This window comes from Coffea eugenioides, chromosome 10 (genome assembly GCF_003713205.1).
Source record: "Coffea eugenioides isolate CCC68of chromosome 10, Ceug_1.0, whole genome shotgun sequence".
Taxonomy (NCBI): domain Eukaryota; kingdom Viridiplantae; phylum Streptophyta; class Magnoliopsida; order Gentianales; family Rubiaceae; genus Coffea; species Coffea eugenioides.
Window position 1 is genome coordinate 6,427,077 of NC_040044.1, and position 18,237 is coordinate 6,445,313.

Below are 18,237 nucleotides of genomic sequence, written 5' to 3' on the forward strand. Positions count from 1 at the left end.
CTTTGACAATGATAGCAGAAGCCCTGTGTGTATCATTCCACTATGGTAGGTTGATAGGGTATAATTTGTTAGTATTTTTATTATTAATTTTCCCTTCTATCCCTGACAAATATTGTGTTAATTGCTGATATTTACTCATATTTGGTATTTGGAATCAATTTCAGGAATGAAACAGAAAACTACCAAAAAGGAGGGACTTTATGAAAAATATAGAGATTTCTAAGGGCTTCAATCCTTGGGCCCTTGAATTGGTGGGGGACCACAAGTTAGTGAAAGGCATTTGGTCATTTGGGCTTCAAAGAAAGCAACGTAGAGAGACTTGGAACAAGAAGTACTTGGGAGGCTTTGTCCACATGTGTGGGGACCACCTAGATAGCTTTTAGTCATTTTTCTTTTGTTGCTTTAAAAGGGGACAACGTACAGAAGCAAGGGATATATCTAGGGCTTTAGTTTTAGTTTAGTTTTAGTTTCTTTTCTTTCTTTCCTTAGACTGGCCTCTGACACACGCCAGGTGTTCGACAATATTCCCCAACGGGGAGATTTTCTCATGAGGCGTGGTTAAGCTTTTCTAGTCAAGGGGACAACTAAAGATTTGGTTCAACAATTACTGTGAGATCTAATTTATTTTAATTGCTTCCTTAATTTATTGGTATTTATATGTTTCCTGCTTTTAATTGTTATAGCTCGTGTGAGTGATTGAATAGATGCGCAATATTTAATTATTCATATAGGCTATTTTGCTAAATAGGGGTAATTGAATCCGTAATTGTTCGTTATCCCTATCTCGGTAGCAACTGGCGTAATTGGGTTTATGACAGGGGAACATACGATCTAACTTAAACGAACCCTCGTAGCGTGTTTGTTAGTTAGGATTGGGCCTTTCTAATTATTAATGCAAATCTAGAAATTAAATCCTACGGTCGTACCTAGGGTTGTTTCCTGATTAGAGAAATAGTCAACGGTCGTACCTTGGCTATCGACAAATTAAGGAAGGGTTGGTTGTTTATCGCGTGCATGACAACTATAACTAATCTATTAATAAATGTGGAATTATCTGTGAATCAATGATCAGTGCCTGAATCATTTCTGAAGTGTACCCTTGGCTAGAGTTTCCCCAATCATTTCTTTTAATTAATTATTTTCTGCAGTTAATTTATTTAGTTAGCATTTAATCCAAAACCCCCCATACTTTGGACTCTAGAAGAAACGAATTGCCCCCAGTCCCTGTGGATTCGACCCTACTTACCGCTATATACAAAATCTGTATTTTTCTCGAGTAGGTATTTATTATTGCACAGGTTCGGCACCTGTCAATTTTTGGCGCCGTTGCCGGGGACTGGTGCCAGATTGATTTGTTTCTTTTTGAGTTCACCTTGTTTTTATTTTCAATTTATTTTTCTCTTATTTTTTTTATGGCTGCTAACATTCCATATTTTGATGATAGACTGGACTTTGTTCCTGAATGGGGTTATGAGAGTCATGTTTTTCCTAATGATCAATGGGCTGTTGCAAATTGTGGAACTTATTTTGACTCAGGTTATTCAACTGACACATGCCCCGCATTTCAAGACAATCTAAGTGCTCCAATTGATACTTTCGGAGATTTTCCACCCCAATATCAAATGCAGTATGACCCTTATTCAAACGGGTATGATCAAGGATGGTGGGATAATTCCAATTTTGATTATGCGACCGGACCAATGGATTTTCAACAGCAAGAGTCTCAGCAATCATCCTCCGTGTCAGGTATGTCTCTTGAAGAAATGATGGGATTACTAATTGCTAATACAAATCGATTTCATCAGGAGACACAAGCGAGTCTAAATCGATTTCATCAGAAGACACAAGCGAGCCTTCGCGACCTGGCGGATCAAATGCGTCAATTGACATCCAGGATAGAGCGATTAGCTTCTCACCGTGAAGAATTGCCCTCACAAATCAATATCAATCTTGAAGGAGATGAGAGTGCAATTATCTGGCCAAATGACATGGAACTGCAAGAGTTTCAAGGGAACGGATTTAAAGATGCAGTTGAAAAGGAAGTTGAAGTGCAAAAAATGAGACTCCAGGATCAACTCATTCAAGTGAATGAATCCAGTGAACAATCTCCAAATGCGGTGACATCCCCTCCACTCCTTCATCACTATTCTCCTGACTCTTACTCTTCAATTCCTATTAATGAAATTGACTTTATTATACCAGACAATTTTGAATTTCATGACAGGAATAAATTAAGAGTGGCGATGGCAAGATATCTTGTGCCAATAAATGCAAGTGAGGGAGGAGTGAATGGAGAATGCAAATTATCATCGACTCGTTTGGCGCCATTTACTAGTCCATGGAAGCCCGTAACTCGTATGCCCAAAGATTATTCTATCTACGAGGGCTATCAGGACTATGTAGAGGATGAAGCAATGAGACGAGCTACAAGATTTTATCCTCCGTGAACAAGCATAGCATGTCTAGCCAAAGACATTAAAGAAAGGCGCTTTTTGGGAGGCAACCCAAATATTGATTTTATTATTTTTAGTTGTTTATTTCTTTCGTTTTGTCGTTTCTCCATTGGGTAGTATCAAGGCTAATATCTCTTCCACTGTGACCAGGAAGTGAAATCTTGGCGTGCCCGCGCGGTGTTAGTGTTTTCTGAGACCAGAGGACGAAGACCAATCTTGGCGTGCCCGCGCGAAGTGAAATCTTGGCGTGCCCACGCAGTGTTAGGTCTCCTGAGATCAGAGGACGAACACCAATCTTGGCGTGCCCACGCGGTGTTTGGGTCTCTTGAGGTCAGTGGATGTTTTGTAATCTTGGCATGCCCACGCGGTGTTTGACGACCCAAAACATAAAAAAAAAAAAAAAAAAGTTTCAAGATTTCACATTGAGAAAATTCAAAAATTCAAAAGGCATTTTTCTTTTTCTTCAAAAATTCAAATTTTGGAATTTCAAATTCAGGAAAAAATTTGAAAAAAAAAAACATTGAGAAAAAAAACCCAAAAAGAAAAAAAAAATTAAGAATCCAAAGAAAAAAAAAACTATTTTTTTTTTCTCTTTTCTTTTTCTCTCTTTCTTTCTTCTTTTTCTTTCTTTCTTTCTTTCTTTCCTTCTCTTCTTCCCCGCTGCCCTGCTTTCCTTTTCTTTTATTTCTTCTTTCGGCTGCCCTCCATCCTCCGCACACCACCAAGCACGACAGCCCACACAGCGGCGAGCTCACTCCGCGCGTCTCCGCCACCACCACGCGAGCACCACCAGCTTGCCACCCTCTCGACCACCTCCAAGCTCCAAGTTTCCTGTCCTTTTGCGCGCTCAGCTGCTGACTAGCCGCCTTCCACCACCGGCTACCCACTTGCCGCACGCCGCTGACCAGCTGCCATCGCCGCCGCCTCCGTTCCAAGCTTCATCCCCGCCACCTCCACTCACCAGCGCCTTTGACCACCGCCTGCCCACGCTCCACAGCCGCGGCCACCACCGCGCGCCACCTCCCTCTTCTCTCTCCCGCGGCCATCATCAGCTCCGCCTCAGCTCACGCCAACCTCCAGTAGCTCCATCGCCACCACCTCCTTGCCGCGCGTCACAACCTGCCCAAAATTGGCAGGTGGAGGTATTCCAATTTCACCTTGATTAGTATTTCTCTGGTCCTTAAATTACTGGATTTTGCACATTTTTTGTGGGTTTTGTGATGGCTGAAGCCAGTAAGTAATTTGGGCATTTTCTGGGTTTCATTATAAGGGTGGAATTACGTTTCTTTGCTGCTCCATTTGGGGGTATTTTCTGGTATTAATTACATTGTTGAGCATTGATTGGGTTTTATCTACTCAAGGCCTCTATTTTCATCTGTGGGGATCACATTTGAGTGGGCCATTTGATTTAGTTCTTCCCTATGCGTGCACCAGTGGTATTGGTTGTGGTGGTTTGCCTAAAATTTATTAATCTTATGCGATTGCCTACCTGATTGACTGCTGGGATTAAACTGTTGTCCGAACTCTGAACTGTGGTTGCTGGAATTGCCTGTTTGCTGGGACTCTTAAAATTCTTAAGGTTTGGTCACTTGAAGTGGGTAATTGAATGACCAATTTGTGACATTCGTTGAGTTTCACTTGCTCCAATTAGTTGAATTCATTGCTCTGTTGGGGTCCCTGTTGGTATCACTTGAGTTCTGCTTTGTTAGTTTCTGTATCGTGCCCCTTTATCTTATTTTGATTAAATTGGAGACCCAGTGCATTGGGTTATGTCCTGCAACTGATTTGCCTAGTCTGATAAAACTGTCATTTGTTTAGGCTCTTGGAGTACTATCTGGTGTTGTTTGTATCTCTTAGTGGATTCGGTTGGCTCTTTGATTTAATTTGTCCCTGTGCGTTTACCAGTGGTACTGGCGTTGGTAATTGTTTAACATTTGTTAATCCTGTGTTGTTGGTTGACCAATTGATCGAGTTGTGACTACTGGGCATTTGTGATTGAATCGTTTCTGTCCAACCTGTGATTGAGTTGTTTTGGATAAAGCAGGAGGTCATTTAGGCATTTTCTGGGGGTACTTTTTGGACAGAATTGGGTTTAATTGCTGCCATAGTGGGGAGATTTTCTGCTATTTATTCATTTGTTGGCCGCTTGATTAATTTTTTTCCCTGTGACTCACCAGTGGTACTGGTTGAGATCTTTTCCCTATCGTTGTTGCTGCTATTTGAAGATACTTGCTTATTTTAAAGTTTAAGTTCTTGTGATTGAGTCGCTGCCGTTGAATTTAATTCTTTCCTGTCTGTGCACCAGTGGTACTGGTTGCAGTGTTGCTTTCCATTTCTTAATCCTCTGTGCCAGACTACCTATTTGATTCTTGAGTGTTGGTTCCTGAACTGTTGCTGGAGTTACCATTTTCTTGGGTCAATTGCTGATTTTGGCAGGTTGAATTGGGGAATGGACTGTCCAATTGGAGGCAGCTGTTACTATTTTGGGACCAATTGTGTCTATTTTGCTGTGATTTGTGTCTAATTGTGGGTAATTTGCTTGTTAAATTGGGAGGTGCCTATAACGCTTAAATTTGCTTATTGAAGTTAGTTGCCTCTGATTGCCTTGTTTAGGAGCATTTTATCCTTTTGGTTTCCTTTACTAAGCTATTTGGAGCACTTGCTGCATGATTGGACTGCCTTGATTCTGAATTTGACTACATTTGGACCACAGGGGCTCATTGATTGCATTTGTTATTAGTGTTCAGGTATTCGTATAACCTGTGGGTGATTGAATTGTGCCTATTGTTCATTGGGTTGGTTTTAAACAAAAAAATTGTTATTACTTTGAAATTCCTGTTTCCATTATCTGTTGGCAATTGTAGTCCCTTGTGATTAGAGTGACATCTAAAGATCATGGTAAGGCCAAGATCCGCTTCTAGGTTTAGGACACCTAGACACTCGCAGCCTCCTCCTACCCCAGGGGCTGACGAATGGCACCAGCTCCAGATGCGAGTTGAACGACTAGCAACTCGGATGACCCACATTGACGTCAACCTGCATCACATGCGCAGAATTTGGCAGCATTTATGCCCCATGCAGGCCTTGATCCTCAATTTCCACCTGAACCGCCCCTGTTTTGATGACTTCAGGGAAGTACCGTTGCCCCTCTCTTTTCTTCTGTTGTTACATTATCACATTGAGGGCAATGTGTGACTTAGGTGTGGGGGGGTCAGTTTTGGGTGCTAGTATTTTTATTTTTAGTTTCTAAAGGTTTTTCCTTTATTTTTAGTTTGATATTTATCTCCTTTTTCGTTTATTTTCTTTTCTTTTTTTTTCCTAGTGGTTAGTCTTCATATGAATACCAAGTTTGATGCTGGATTGTTGTCTCTAATTCTGCTATTGCCAAGTTTATTAATAAAAGGTATCGAGTTGATGTGGTTGAGTTCAGGAACATCTCTTTGGTGAATATCAATAATTGCTTGACTTTTCTAATTTTTAGTTAACTTTTCTAGGCATAGGGAATGATTGTTGGCATTTTTCTTGTGAATTGGTCCAATTATTAATTTTAGTTCTCCATGTTTGGAAATTTGAGGCTGGCTGCTGTTATTTTTGTGTTATTTTTAGTTATTGTGCTATATGGTTATAAATAAGAGTTGACTGTACTCCGCTAGTGATTATTACTGAGTAACCGGGGATCTTCACCTAAAGTGTCGATTCTCGCGTCAAAAAGTAGTAGTTGCTATGAGTGCGTGGTCCCGTAGCGATTGGAGCTGAGTAACCGGGCTCCTCCATCTGGCAAATGTTGGAGTTCGCGTCAAAAGGCTCTAAGGGCTATAGACTAAGTCTTTTGTTACTCAAAAAAAAAAAAAATAAAAATAAAAAAAATAATAAAATAAAGATTGTGTTAGTATGTGAATAAGTCAGCTTGCCGGTTTGTGATCTTAATGTCGAGATTTTGGTTAATAGCTGGACCATTTGCTGATAAATGTGAGTAACCATTCCTTTTTCTTAGATTAGTTTGCTTTAAATTGGAGGAGTTGGTGGTTGGGAAGCTAACCGGGGTGATTTTTCTTGGATCTTAACTTGTGAAGCTTGATATATGTTTTTCTGGGTATCAATACTGTAGTTGGAGCAATAGCCATTATTAAATTTCGGTGTTCAATTGTTGTTCTCATGCTTGAGGGCAAGCATGATTCAGGTGTGGGGGGAATTGATAGGGTATAATTTGTTAGTATTTTTATTATTAATTTTCCCTTCTATCCCTGACAAATATTGTGTTAATTGCTGATATTTACTCATATTTGGTATTTGGAATCAATTTCAGGAATGAAACAGAAAACTACCAAAAAGGAGGGACTTTATGAAAAATATAGAGATTTCTAAGGGCTTCAATCCTTGGGCCCTTGAATTGGTGGGGGACCACAAGTTAGTGAAAGGCATTTGGTCATTTGGGCTTCAAAGAAAGCAACGTAGAGAGACTTGGAACAAGAAGTACTTGGGAGGCTTTGTCCACATGTGTGGGGACCACCTAGATAGCTTTTAGTCATTTTTCTTTTGTTGCTTTAAAAGGGGACAACGTACAGAAGCAAGGGATATATCTAGGGCTTTAGTTTTAGTTTAGTTTTAGTTTCTTTTCTTTCTTTCCTTAGACTGGCCTCTGACACACGCCAGGTGTTCGACAATATTCCCCAACGGGGAGATTTTCTCATGAGGCGTGGTTAAGCTTTTCTAGTCAAGGGGACAACTAAAGATTTGGTTCAACAATTACTGTGAGATCTAATTTATTTTAATTGCTTCCTTAATTTATTGGTATTTATATGTTTCCTGCTTTTAATTGTTATAGCTCGTGTGAGTGATTGAATAGATGCGCAATATTTAATTATTCATATAGGCTATTTTGCTAAATAGGGGTAATTGAATCCGTAATTGTTCGTTATCCCTATCTCGGTAGCAACTGGCGTAATTGGGTTTATGACAGGGGAACATACGATCTAACTTAAACGAACCCTCGTAGCGTGTTTGTTAGTTAGGATTGGGCCTTTCTAATTATTAATGCAAATCTAGAAATTAAATCCTACGGTCGTACCTAGGGTTGTTTCCTGATTAGAGAAATAGTCAACGGTCGTACCTTGGCTATCGACAAATTAAGGAAGGGTTGGTTGTTTATCGCGTGCATGACAACTATAACTAATCTATTAATAAATGTGGAATTATCTGTGAATCAATGATCAGTGCCTGAATCATTTCTGAAGTGTACCCTTGGCTAGAGTTTCCCCAATCATTTCTTTTAATTAATTATTTTCTGCAGTTAATTTATTTAGTTAGCATTTAATCCAAAACCCCCCATACTTTGGACTCTAGAAGAAACGAATTGCCCCCAGTCCCTGTGGATTCGACCCTACTCACCGCTATATACAAAATCTGTATTTTTCTCGAGTAGGTATTTATTATTGCACAGGTTCGGCACCTGTCATAGGTTAAGATGGAACATCATGTCCTCTTGGTCTATAATTCTAGTCAAAAGTAGGGAGAACCGGAGAACCTTCAGGCTTGTACCTTCCAATCCAGACATCCAAACTGGAAGCTGCAAGTCAAATGGTCGAGGGATAAACTACCACGAGCAAGAATTCTAATCAGTGGATTTTCTGAACTCTCACAAACTATATTGCAGAAATACTTAAGATACATGTATGATCAGGCAGGATTCACAAAATAACAACACGAAAACTTGAAAGTTGAAACATGATCTAATAAGAATAATACACCTTTTGAGTGGTTCTCCATGGGTCCAAAGAAGCACATCAGGAAAGCCTAACAACTCTTGAGGAACTTGTAACGTGAAAATCATGCAACGACCAGAGACCATACAAGCTCTTGGAGAGGACAATGGGAGTTGTAGGGTGTCATTTGAGTCTGATAACTAGGTGTCCCAACGGGGCCAGTGGATGCTTTCCAGTGGACCTGACAGCTGCCCTCACATCTACGGCAGCATTCTCTTCCCTCCCAGAGGCCATCTGGGGTGGCTGACTCTGGTGGAGGTTGTCTTGCAGTTTTCAGCGTGGGTTTTATCATTTATGTGGCCTGGAGACTGAAGGCAGCGGCACTAGGATTGCATCAGGCCTAAGCCTCTCGTTGTCTTTAGACATTGAACCAAAGATTTCCTTTTGGTCCGGATTTTTGTTGTACTCAATTTCACTTTTCTTCGAACATAAATAATTGGCAATGTTTTTGGGTAACAGAATTGCATTAATTATATTCACATTAATTAGGTGTATAAATTGACTATAAGCGCCAAATCGCATTTCTTTTACAATCAAATGAATAAATTGTGAGTACCAAACGACGAGGTGTATAACTAAATGATAAGTGTATGTATCAAAATGATAATGATAAGATGTAAATTATCTAGCACCATGCATAATCAAATAAATGAAGTGTAAGATCAATAACAAAATATCAAAAGATGTACAAACATGTAAACCAAGTGTAACTATCAAATGACATAATATACAATCAAACGGTCAAACTATAAGGAACAAGCATTTTTAGTAAGGTTGTTACAGGATATTCCTCGCATTTTACGTAGAAGTTGGTGTCAATTACAACTTAATTATGTTGACTTACTTAAACCCGTCCACCTAACACGCCCAAACCTGCCCATTAATTTTGAATGGGTCAAAATAAGTACTCAATTAACCATTTAATTGACATGTAATAGGTTGACTCGACTCACCCATTTATACACATTTAAAAATTATTATACATTTAAACTCAACTTTTAGTGAATGTTAAGCAAATAAATTTGAATTTCTTACCAATCTAATAACAATAAAATATCGTTATTTCTTCTCAAACAACATGCGAAAAAATAGAAAAAATATAAAATTTTAAGTGACTCGTAAATTAGTAATTAAATATTTAAATGAGCATAAATGAATTGATTCAATTATACCCATTACCCAATTATGACTCGTTCATACACTCCCGAGTCATCCATTTTTGATACCTCTAGTTTTATGTAAAACCAGAATTAGAAAGGAATATAAAACATCATTGAGCCAAAACTCTTACTATCTTGCTGGCTGGAATAATGCTGTGCCATGCAAACGTACCTATCTTAGTACAGCCCAAATAATTGCACTTCCTAAGTAATCGAACCGAAACCACCAGGCCAAGGTAACCACCACCAAAGCATCAAAGCATTAAAAATTGTCACATTAAGTGGCTTTACTTAAAAAATTCAGACGGGTGTGATGCACCCGTCTGATCCGATGATGATTTTACCTCTTTCGAATTATTCTTGAATCTCTTCAGGTCACCCGTCCCTTTAGTATAGGATATAATAGGTTTATCGTTTTCGTTATAAAAAAAAAAAAAAAAGAGAGTAATCAAACGACACCTTAGTTGGGCCTTTGCCGATTGTATTATCTGTCATCCCATTTAAATTATTTGTCCTTTGCTGGATATTATTATTCCGTTGAAGCCTACCCTCCATTCTAAAGTTTCCCCATCTTCTCCCTAGCCAATGCAGCCCTTCCAGTCCTCTTGATTTTAAGTGACAATACTGATTCTGGTGATTTGACTAGCAAATTTTTCTTTATAACTTTTTCTTTCTCAGAAAATTCGCAACCCATTATTTTCACCGGGTCCATCTGCATGTCCAAACATATAATAAAGTAGCACTCTTTGGATCGAAAATTATTTGGAAATTTTTTAAAAAATAATACTGTAGTACTTTTTTGAGATAATCAGAAAAATAAAAAGCCATTGTCAAACACATGCGTGATATAACCAAAAATTGGAGGAAAAAAATGGCTATCCAAACAAAGGAGAATTCTGAGGCCGGAATTGGATAAATAAATGAAATATTAGTAGACCAATACTCTGATCTTGTTGGCCAGGAAAAATAATGCGCCATGCTAATGCCTCTTTCTTGCTGTTACGTTGAACTAATGCAGGCCTAATTGCACTAATTGAAACGAGACCTCAGTTAGTGCGCAAGAATGATTTAGCCAAATCCATAATTAGCTGAAATGGATAAAAAGACATCTACTGATCAAGCGAATTTATTGAGGGCTACAAACAATTCTGCTTAATTTGTAGGCAAAAAAAAGATTGTCACAGGCCATAATAAGCTTATATTAAAATGACAAAATTGCCCTCCTACGCCCAAATTACATCTGGACTTGAAAAGGGCAATTTTAATATTTTGTGCAAAAATGGCCGTAGAACTGTGAAAAATGGACCATAGCATTAAGCCATTAACAGCTGTCTAAGTTGGACCAGGACTTGAAATCAGCACTGCGAACCAAACTTTCAAGATTTTTGAAGGATGATCCACTTGGGGCAGCGATGGCTTCTTCTGCCAATTCCTTCAGTTCTGCTGCCTTCTTCTTCATCTCTTGACCTCTATCTCCAAACCATCAACTCATTTACAAGTTTCTCAACTTCATCACTCTTCAACATTGTTATCAATTTCCAGAGCTGTGCCCAGATGAATTGCAACAATACCAACAGTCGTATTCTGTTCCGCAAAAAAAAGGCCAGCAAAACCCATGGGAACACCAAGCACATATGCTTTCAGTGTAGAGTTCCATCCGCAGTGTGTCTAAGAAACCTCCCAAATTGAGGATGTTTGAGAACATCTACTTGATGGGCACCACTTGGCTAAATAGACCCTTTCTTTAGTGTCCAAACGAATTCTGGAGGCAAAATTGCAGTTTTCTCCAATGACTAAATCAGGCCTAAATGATCCAGAGAAATGTCTCACTTTTAGCAAGTCCCCAAGCAAATTCAACCAGTTGCTGGGGGGTCATAACTGTGACACTGCCAAAATTCACATAAACAACTGAGTTAGGCTCTTTGGAATCCAGCCACTCAATACACCCTAGTTCTTCTTTCCATAGATTTGATCCCAAAGATTTCAGTTCATTGTCTGGAAGTTGATCCTCTATCAGATGAAGAGGACCAAGGGTGTAGACTGCTGGCAGGATGGAAGAAAAAGCATCTAAAACATCTGGCTCCATTGCATCAAAAGTATTCAGAATAAGAGCAGATGCATCATGAATCTTCTCAGCCTGATTAATTAAAAAATTCAACATAATATCGTTGTGGTCTGTGGTTCTAATGAAACTTGGCAAGTCCTTCAAGCGTATTCCTTTCATTCCTGGAATCCAATCGATAACTGTATCTAGATAACCATTTGTTAAATAACTCCAATCTGTAAAATGAAAAAGGAAAAGGAAAAAAAAAAGTCAGTATCAAATCTTGTAAAACAACTTTAAATAATTTCCCTTATAGATGACACTTTTTAAGTATTCTGTAACACGTCTTGAAGCCATTTAAATTGGTCCACTTTTCTAACACAATCTGTTATTGATTGAACTAGTATTTCTGAAATTAATCATTAGTTGATTTATACGGTACCTTTGAGTGGTGTGTAGCCCTTTTCAACTAGATTTCGATAGTTGAGGTAAGCCATGACACCTCCAGCACCATTAGTCCAAAAGAAGACATCAGGGATGCCTAGGTCTCGGGCAACTTCAAGAGTGAAGCTCATGATCCCATCAGATACGATGCAAGAAACTGGAGGAACACCGGGACTACTATTGAGTCTAGTAACGAGTTGTCTGAAAGGTGCCAAGCAGTTCTTGCTAGTGGAATCACAAAGGGAGGGGACATCTTGGGTGGCATCTGCATCTGAAAAAGGAAGTCCATCAGGAATGGTTTCAAATTGGAAGGCAGGCAGGCCGTCAAGTGCGTTTTTCCCCCTTGATTTCAACAATCTTCTCTGATTGAATTCCGAGTGAACAAAGGTAATATGGAAGCCTTTGTGGTGAAGAATCTTGGCCAATTTGAACATGGGATTTATGCGGCCTTGTGCTGGAAATGGGATAAAGATTGCATGAGGCTTTGGTTTATTTGCAGTTTCCAAAGATCGCATCTTGCTTTCAAGTTCCAACTTTGAGCTACCCTGATGAGCTGCCTGCAAGAAATAGTAAAGCAAAGGTTTGTCTTAGTGCCGCTTACGAGTTGCATGGCTGTACATAGGTGGACGCCATAGGCGCAGTTGGGACAGGCGGTCATGCTTTCATTCGATTTTGTTTGTATTTGCTGCATTATTCATTGTACGATCACATCATACTGTTATAATTTTAAAATTATTAATGTACATAAATAAAATATTTCACATATATATTTAATATAATAAATAAAATATTTTTTAAATATTATTATAATTATGTAGTTATAACATACCAAATATTATAGTAATAAATACAATAATTAAACAAAATCGGACATAATACAACCGTACCGGCCCCATGTCCAATCTAACTCATGCTAGGTGCATATATCAAAGAAGGACTAATAGAATTAAAAAGATCTTTTACCCAAAAAAAAAAAGAGAGTGGTGGTCCTCGTCATTAGTTTATCTTCTCGTGTATTGCTTGTCATATTAAGACCTTGAAGTCGTCCCTTCATTATTTGTGATCTGAAAGAATCCACTCCTCTACAGCTGATGGAAACACCAGACAGGTGTCACTGCTTTACTAGTTTGTCGGTACCATAGCTTGCAGATACTTGATGGAGTTGTAATAGTTCTATTATGAATTTAGTCGGCATAGAAGATGAATCTTGCCTAATTCTGTGTCAAGCCTTCGTATTTATTTCTAATGTTTTAAAGAATATGTTGTCTAAATTCATTATCTGAACTCCATTTTCTATTTGATGTTTCTTGTAGAAAAATTAATAATATCATTCCCCTAAATTAAAAATCACAATACCGATTGATTTGCTGATACGAAATATCTCCTCAAAGAACATTCTTTGCTTGAATAGTTGTACTCAACTGCTTGAAGATTATTGGTTTTGATATCTTTTTGAAGATTATTGGTTTTGATATCTTTTTTCCCTTGGAGCCAAGGAAGTTGAATCAAGTTTGAGAAGAAAGTTGTAAAACGGACTTTAAATCCCTTTCAATCCGATACTATATTCTTGTTTTCAGTTGTGGTTGCAGTATGTTGTTTGTATCATTGGAGAGAAATTTCAGCCAAGTCTTTAAAAGGTGCAAACTTGAGTTATGTGAGATTAAAAGGAGACGTGAGTTTGATCGATATCGTGGCATCAGTGCCGTGATGAGGCTGAGATTGGGGGGCTTTAGTAGAGGGGCCGAGGATCTAACGCGGTTTTCTCTACCTTGAATCATGTCAATTCATGTCTGAACAATTCTATCCATACCACATGTGTGGCAACGGAGTACACGGATAGTCTAACTTGTTCCGTAGTCTGATAGTTATCGGTAAGTCTGATAATCGATTTTCGTGTGTCATATTGCTGTGTATTCTTGGAGCAAAAGTCTACATAATCTTAAAGAGTTAGTCTAGCAAAAGGCTGGAATACTCCTAAGTGAAATATATATGTGTGTGTGTGGCAACGGAGAAATCCGAAGGCAATGAACGGTGATAGCCCATTGGACTCTTGCCAATTGCCGACCAGCCGGAAACCACTCTTACACAGATATAGTTGTAATAACATGGATTGAATAAATTTTAGAGGAGGGTATAAATCGTGGACAATTGAACACACGCTAGCTTAAAATTCAATTTGCTACCAAAGAAACAAAGAAAAATCCACAGCATGCATCCATATAATTTTCTAGTATACAGCAATTTCATCAGGAATGTGAAAATTAGAAATGAAAGCTTCGATTAATGTTGATGACCTTGTACTTAAAAAGGGTGACAAGCTTTTGGATTGTTACAATCTAGATTACAAGGTAGTTACAGTCTACATGATGGACAATAAGCTGGTTCATAGCAATTAATGTGAAATATGCAGTTTGATCTATCAGCATCAAATGTAATAAATTCCTCGTCTGCATTGAAGCGCTCTAAGGCTCGTTAGTACACGTAGATTACACCTAATTAACCTATCGTATGAATTTTCACACTAACAATTATTACTTGTCTTACATTTATATAATTTTTCTAATTAACATTATTATTTTTTTCAAAACATGAACACCTGAACTCCATTTTAAAGAGTGTCGATTGGGTACTCGTTAGACAAACCCATCTTACCATTCATCTTATTTTGTAGTTTAGTTGAGCTTTGACCATTATTATGGTTGTTGAAACCTGTAACGTTTCCAATATGGTAGTAAAAGTTTGCATAATTAGTACCGTATTAGTAGCTAGTAACTCGAATCACATGCCTGCCAAATTTGGAAACTCCTTCAATCCCTAATCCGCCGAAATTTGTTAGGAAGTTGATAGATAGAATGCAGATGCGGCTCCCGAAATTATTGACTTGTAGACTTAAATTTCAACTAAGGACAAGAAAGCAGGAAAACAGAGAGATGATGTGTAATAGTGAAATCAGATCCAACAAGAAATAATGTCGGGCGGGTTTGGACTTGAGATTTGAAGTTGACGAAGATATTCACAAATTTTTTTTTAAATCAGCTTCAAATAAGATCACAAGTTTGAGTTAGAATTGTTCCAAATTTTTAGGGCAAAAACATTCTACAATAATAGTGGTACTTCTATGTTGGCTTTAGACTCATTTTGTTAGCACACTGAGGGCGTCCACCTCGGCCCTCTTCGGTTTCGCGACTGGGCAAGGTGATCTTCATGAGTCCCGTATCACCTCGGCTCATTGCCTCACCTCCCGAGGCCAGCCTTAGTTTTTCTCAGGGTGACTTCATCTCGACTTGGTCTCCTATCTGATATCTGACGTACCACTGGAAAAGTTGACTTATGCATGATGGAATGACGTGACAGTGACATGGCCAGTGCTATGTCTCTTCCATCAGGCCTAAACCTGACACTGTCAGCCTAAGGCCTATTGGAACTAGAGCCTATCATTTTTTCCACCATATTGTCTCTTATAAATACCTTTCCATCCGTAAGAAAGGTACAGACACACTCACTCTCACTCATATAAGTATTAGAGATACTAAGACCCTTGCTTTTTAGTTTTGCACTTGAGTACCTGAACTGACTTGATCGTCAGAAAGGGACTGGGGGACAAAGCCCCATGCTCTTTATGCATATTTGATAAGTGAATCCCTTCGGTTTGGTCCAGTCATCCGGAATTCGCGTCGTCTATGGAAACTCATTAAGTGTCCCAATATGAAGTCCACGCGCTCCAGAAGTAAGAGAGTTCCCCCCGTTGGGGTCGAGCCAAGCGCTGCGGCCCAACAGGAGGATAGTCAAGAGCACCAGCAGCCTCAGCAAACTCTCCAACCCACCAATGAAGAAAATCTTGCTAGGATGGCCGAGTTTGTTGCTGAAAATTCTGGTATGTTTGAAGAACTGAGAAGATTCTTCAAGAGGCAGAGAAAGGAAAAGATCGAGTCTTCTAAATGTAGACCGGTCAAGTCTCCTGATATTCCCTCAAATGAGGAGTCAGACGATAAGCCCCCCTTACAAAGTCCTCCTATGCATGCCTCCTCCAGGTCCACATCCAAAATTACCTCCATCTCAAAGGCATTCACATAAGGTCTTTTCGGAAAACATTTCAGTGAGAAGTCTAGCCAGCCTGAGGGGTTTGCCACCGATTATATGAGAGCACCACCTTTCACCGATGATATCAATGGGGAGGTAGTTCCCTCCAATTTTAAACTTCCTGTTCTGCAACCCTATGATACGCGAGAGGATCACCTCCATACTTTTATTTCAGCTTTCAGATTATATTGTGTACCCGATCTTGTTATCTGTCAAAACTTCCTCGTCTTTTTACAAGGAACTGCTCAAAAATGGTTTTGGAGTTTGGAACATATGAGCATCTCTGCCTTGGGTGAGTTCGTAGACAAGTTTATCCACCGCTTCGCTTCATCTAGGCCAATGACGAAAATTTCGACCTACCTGATGAACATACAACAAGCTCCGGGAAAGACTCTACGTTTATATGTGTAGAGGTTCTATGAGGAGAACATCCAAATACCAAACTCAAATAGACAGGTCACCATCACTGCCTTTACAAATGGATTAGTGGTTGGGATGTTTAACATCGAAGTACACAGGGAGTATTCCCGAACACTTCGGGAGTTATGGCAAAAGATAGACAATGACATCTAAAATGAAGATGTTAATTGCATGAAAAGGGAAGCTCAGGCAACCCGGACCGGCCAAAATCCTAGTAAAAAAAAGGATCAAAACCGAGGTGAATCCTAGTAAAGAACAAGCATTTTAGTTAAGATTGTTACAAGATATTCCTTGTGTTTTATGTAGAAGTTGGTATCAATTACAACTTAATGATGTTGACTTACTCAAACCGGTCCACCAATAACACGCCCAAACCTGCCCATTAATTTTGAATGGGTCTAAATAAGTACTCAATTAACCATTTAATTTACGTGTAGTAGGTTAACTCGACTCGCCCATTTATACCCATTTAAAAATTATTATACATTTAAACTCAACTTTTAGTGAGTGTTAAGCAAATAAATTTGAATTTCTTACCAATCTAATAACAACAAAATACCGTTATTTCTACTCAAACAACATGCAAAAAAATAGAAAAAAATGTAAAATTTTAAGTGACTAGTAAATTAGTAATTAGGCATTTAAATGAGTATAAATGAATTGACGAAATTATACCAATTACTCAATTATGACTCGTTCATATGCGCCCAAATCACCTATTTTGACACCTCCAATTTTATGTAAAACCAGAATTAGAAAGGAATATAAAACATCATTGAGCCAAAACTCTTACTATCTTGTTAGCTGGAACAATGGTGTGCCACGCAAACGTACCTTTCTTAATACAGCCCGAATAATTGCACGTCCTAAGTAATCGAACCGACACCTCAGTTAAGGCCTTTGCCGATTGTACATCTGTCATCCCATTTAAATTCTTTGTCCTTTGCTGGATATTATTGATCGGTTGAAGCCAACTCTCCATTCTAAACCAATGTTTTAAAATCGATCGGATCAATCGGTTCAACTGATTCAATTAAAAATTTAAAGAATTAATTAAACCAATTAAAATCGATCAAGAACTGATTGAACCGATAAAAATTGGAAGGTTCAATCGATTTTTATTAAGTATTTATTTTCTAAAATAAATATTTTAGTTTTATTCAAAATTTTTAATACTAAAATGAATAAAAAATTATTAACTTTTTGAACCGGAGTTAAATCGATCAAATCGTGAACCAAAAAGTTTTTCGATTCACTCCCCGATCCAGATTTAAAAACATTATTGTTCTAGAGTTTCCCCATCTTCTCCCTAGCCAATGCAGCCGTTCCAGTCCTCTTGATTTTAACTGGCAATATTGATTATGGTGATTTGACTAGCAGATTTTTCTCTTTAACTTTTTCTTTCTCGGAAAATTCACAGCCCATTATTTCCACCGGGTCCTTCTGCATTTCCAAACATATAGGAGTAATAAAGTAGCACTTTTTGGATAGAAGATTATTTGGAATTTTTTTAAAAATAATACTGTAGTACTTTTTTGGGATAATAAGAATAATAAAAAGCCATTGTCAAACACATGCGTGATATAACAAAATTTTGGAAAAAAAAAATGGCTATCCCAACAAAGGAGAATTCTTTGGACAAATAAATGAAATATTAGGAGACCAATTCTCTGATCTTGTTGGCCAGGAAAAATAATGCGCCATCCTAATGTCTCTTTCTTGATGTTACGTTGAGCTAATGCACGACTAATTACACCAATTGAAACGAGACCTCCGTTAGTGCTCAAGAATGATTATGGCCAAATCCATAATTAGCTGAAATGGATAAAAAGACATCTACTGATCAAGAGAATTTATTGAGGGATAGAAACAAT

General features: G+C 38.4%; 1 pseudogene; it reads right to left on the reverse strand.

The window, feature by feature from the left end:
- Positions 1 to 10,459: 10,459 nt before the first annotated feature.
- LOC113748745 lies at positions 10,460 to 12,511 on the reverse strand (annotated as a pseudogene).
- Between the last annotated feature and the right edge of the window lie 5,726 nt (positions 12,512 to 18,237).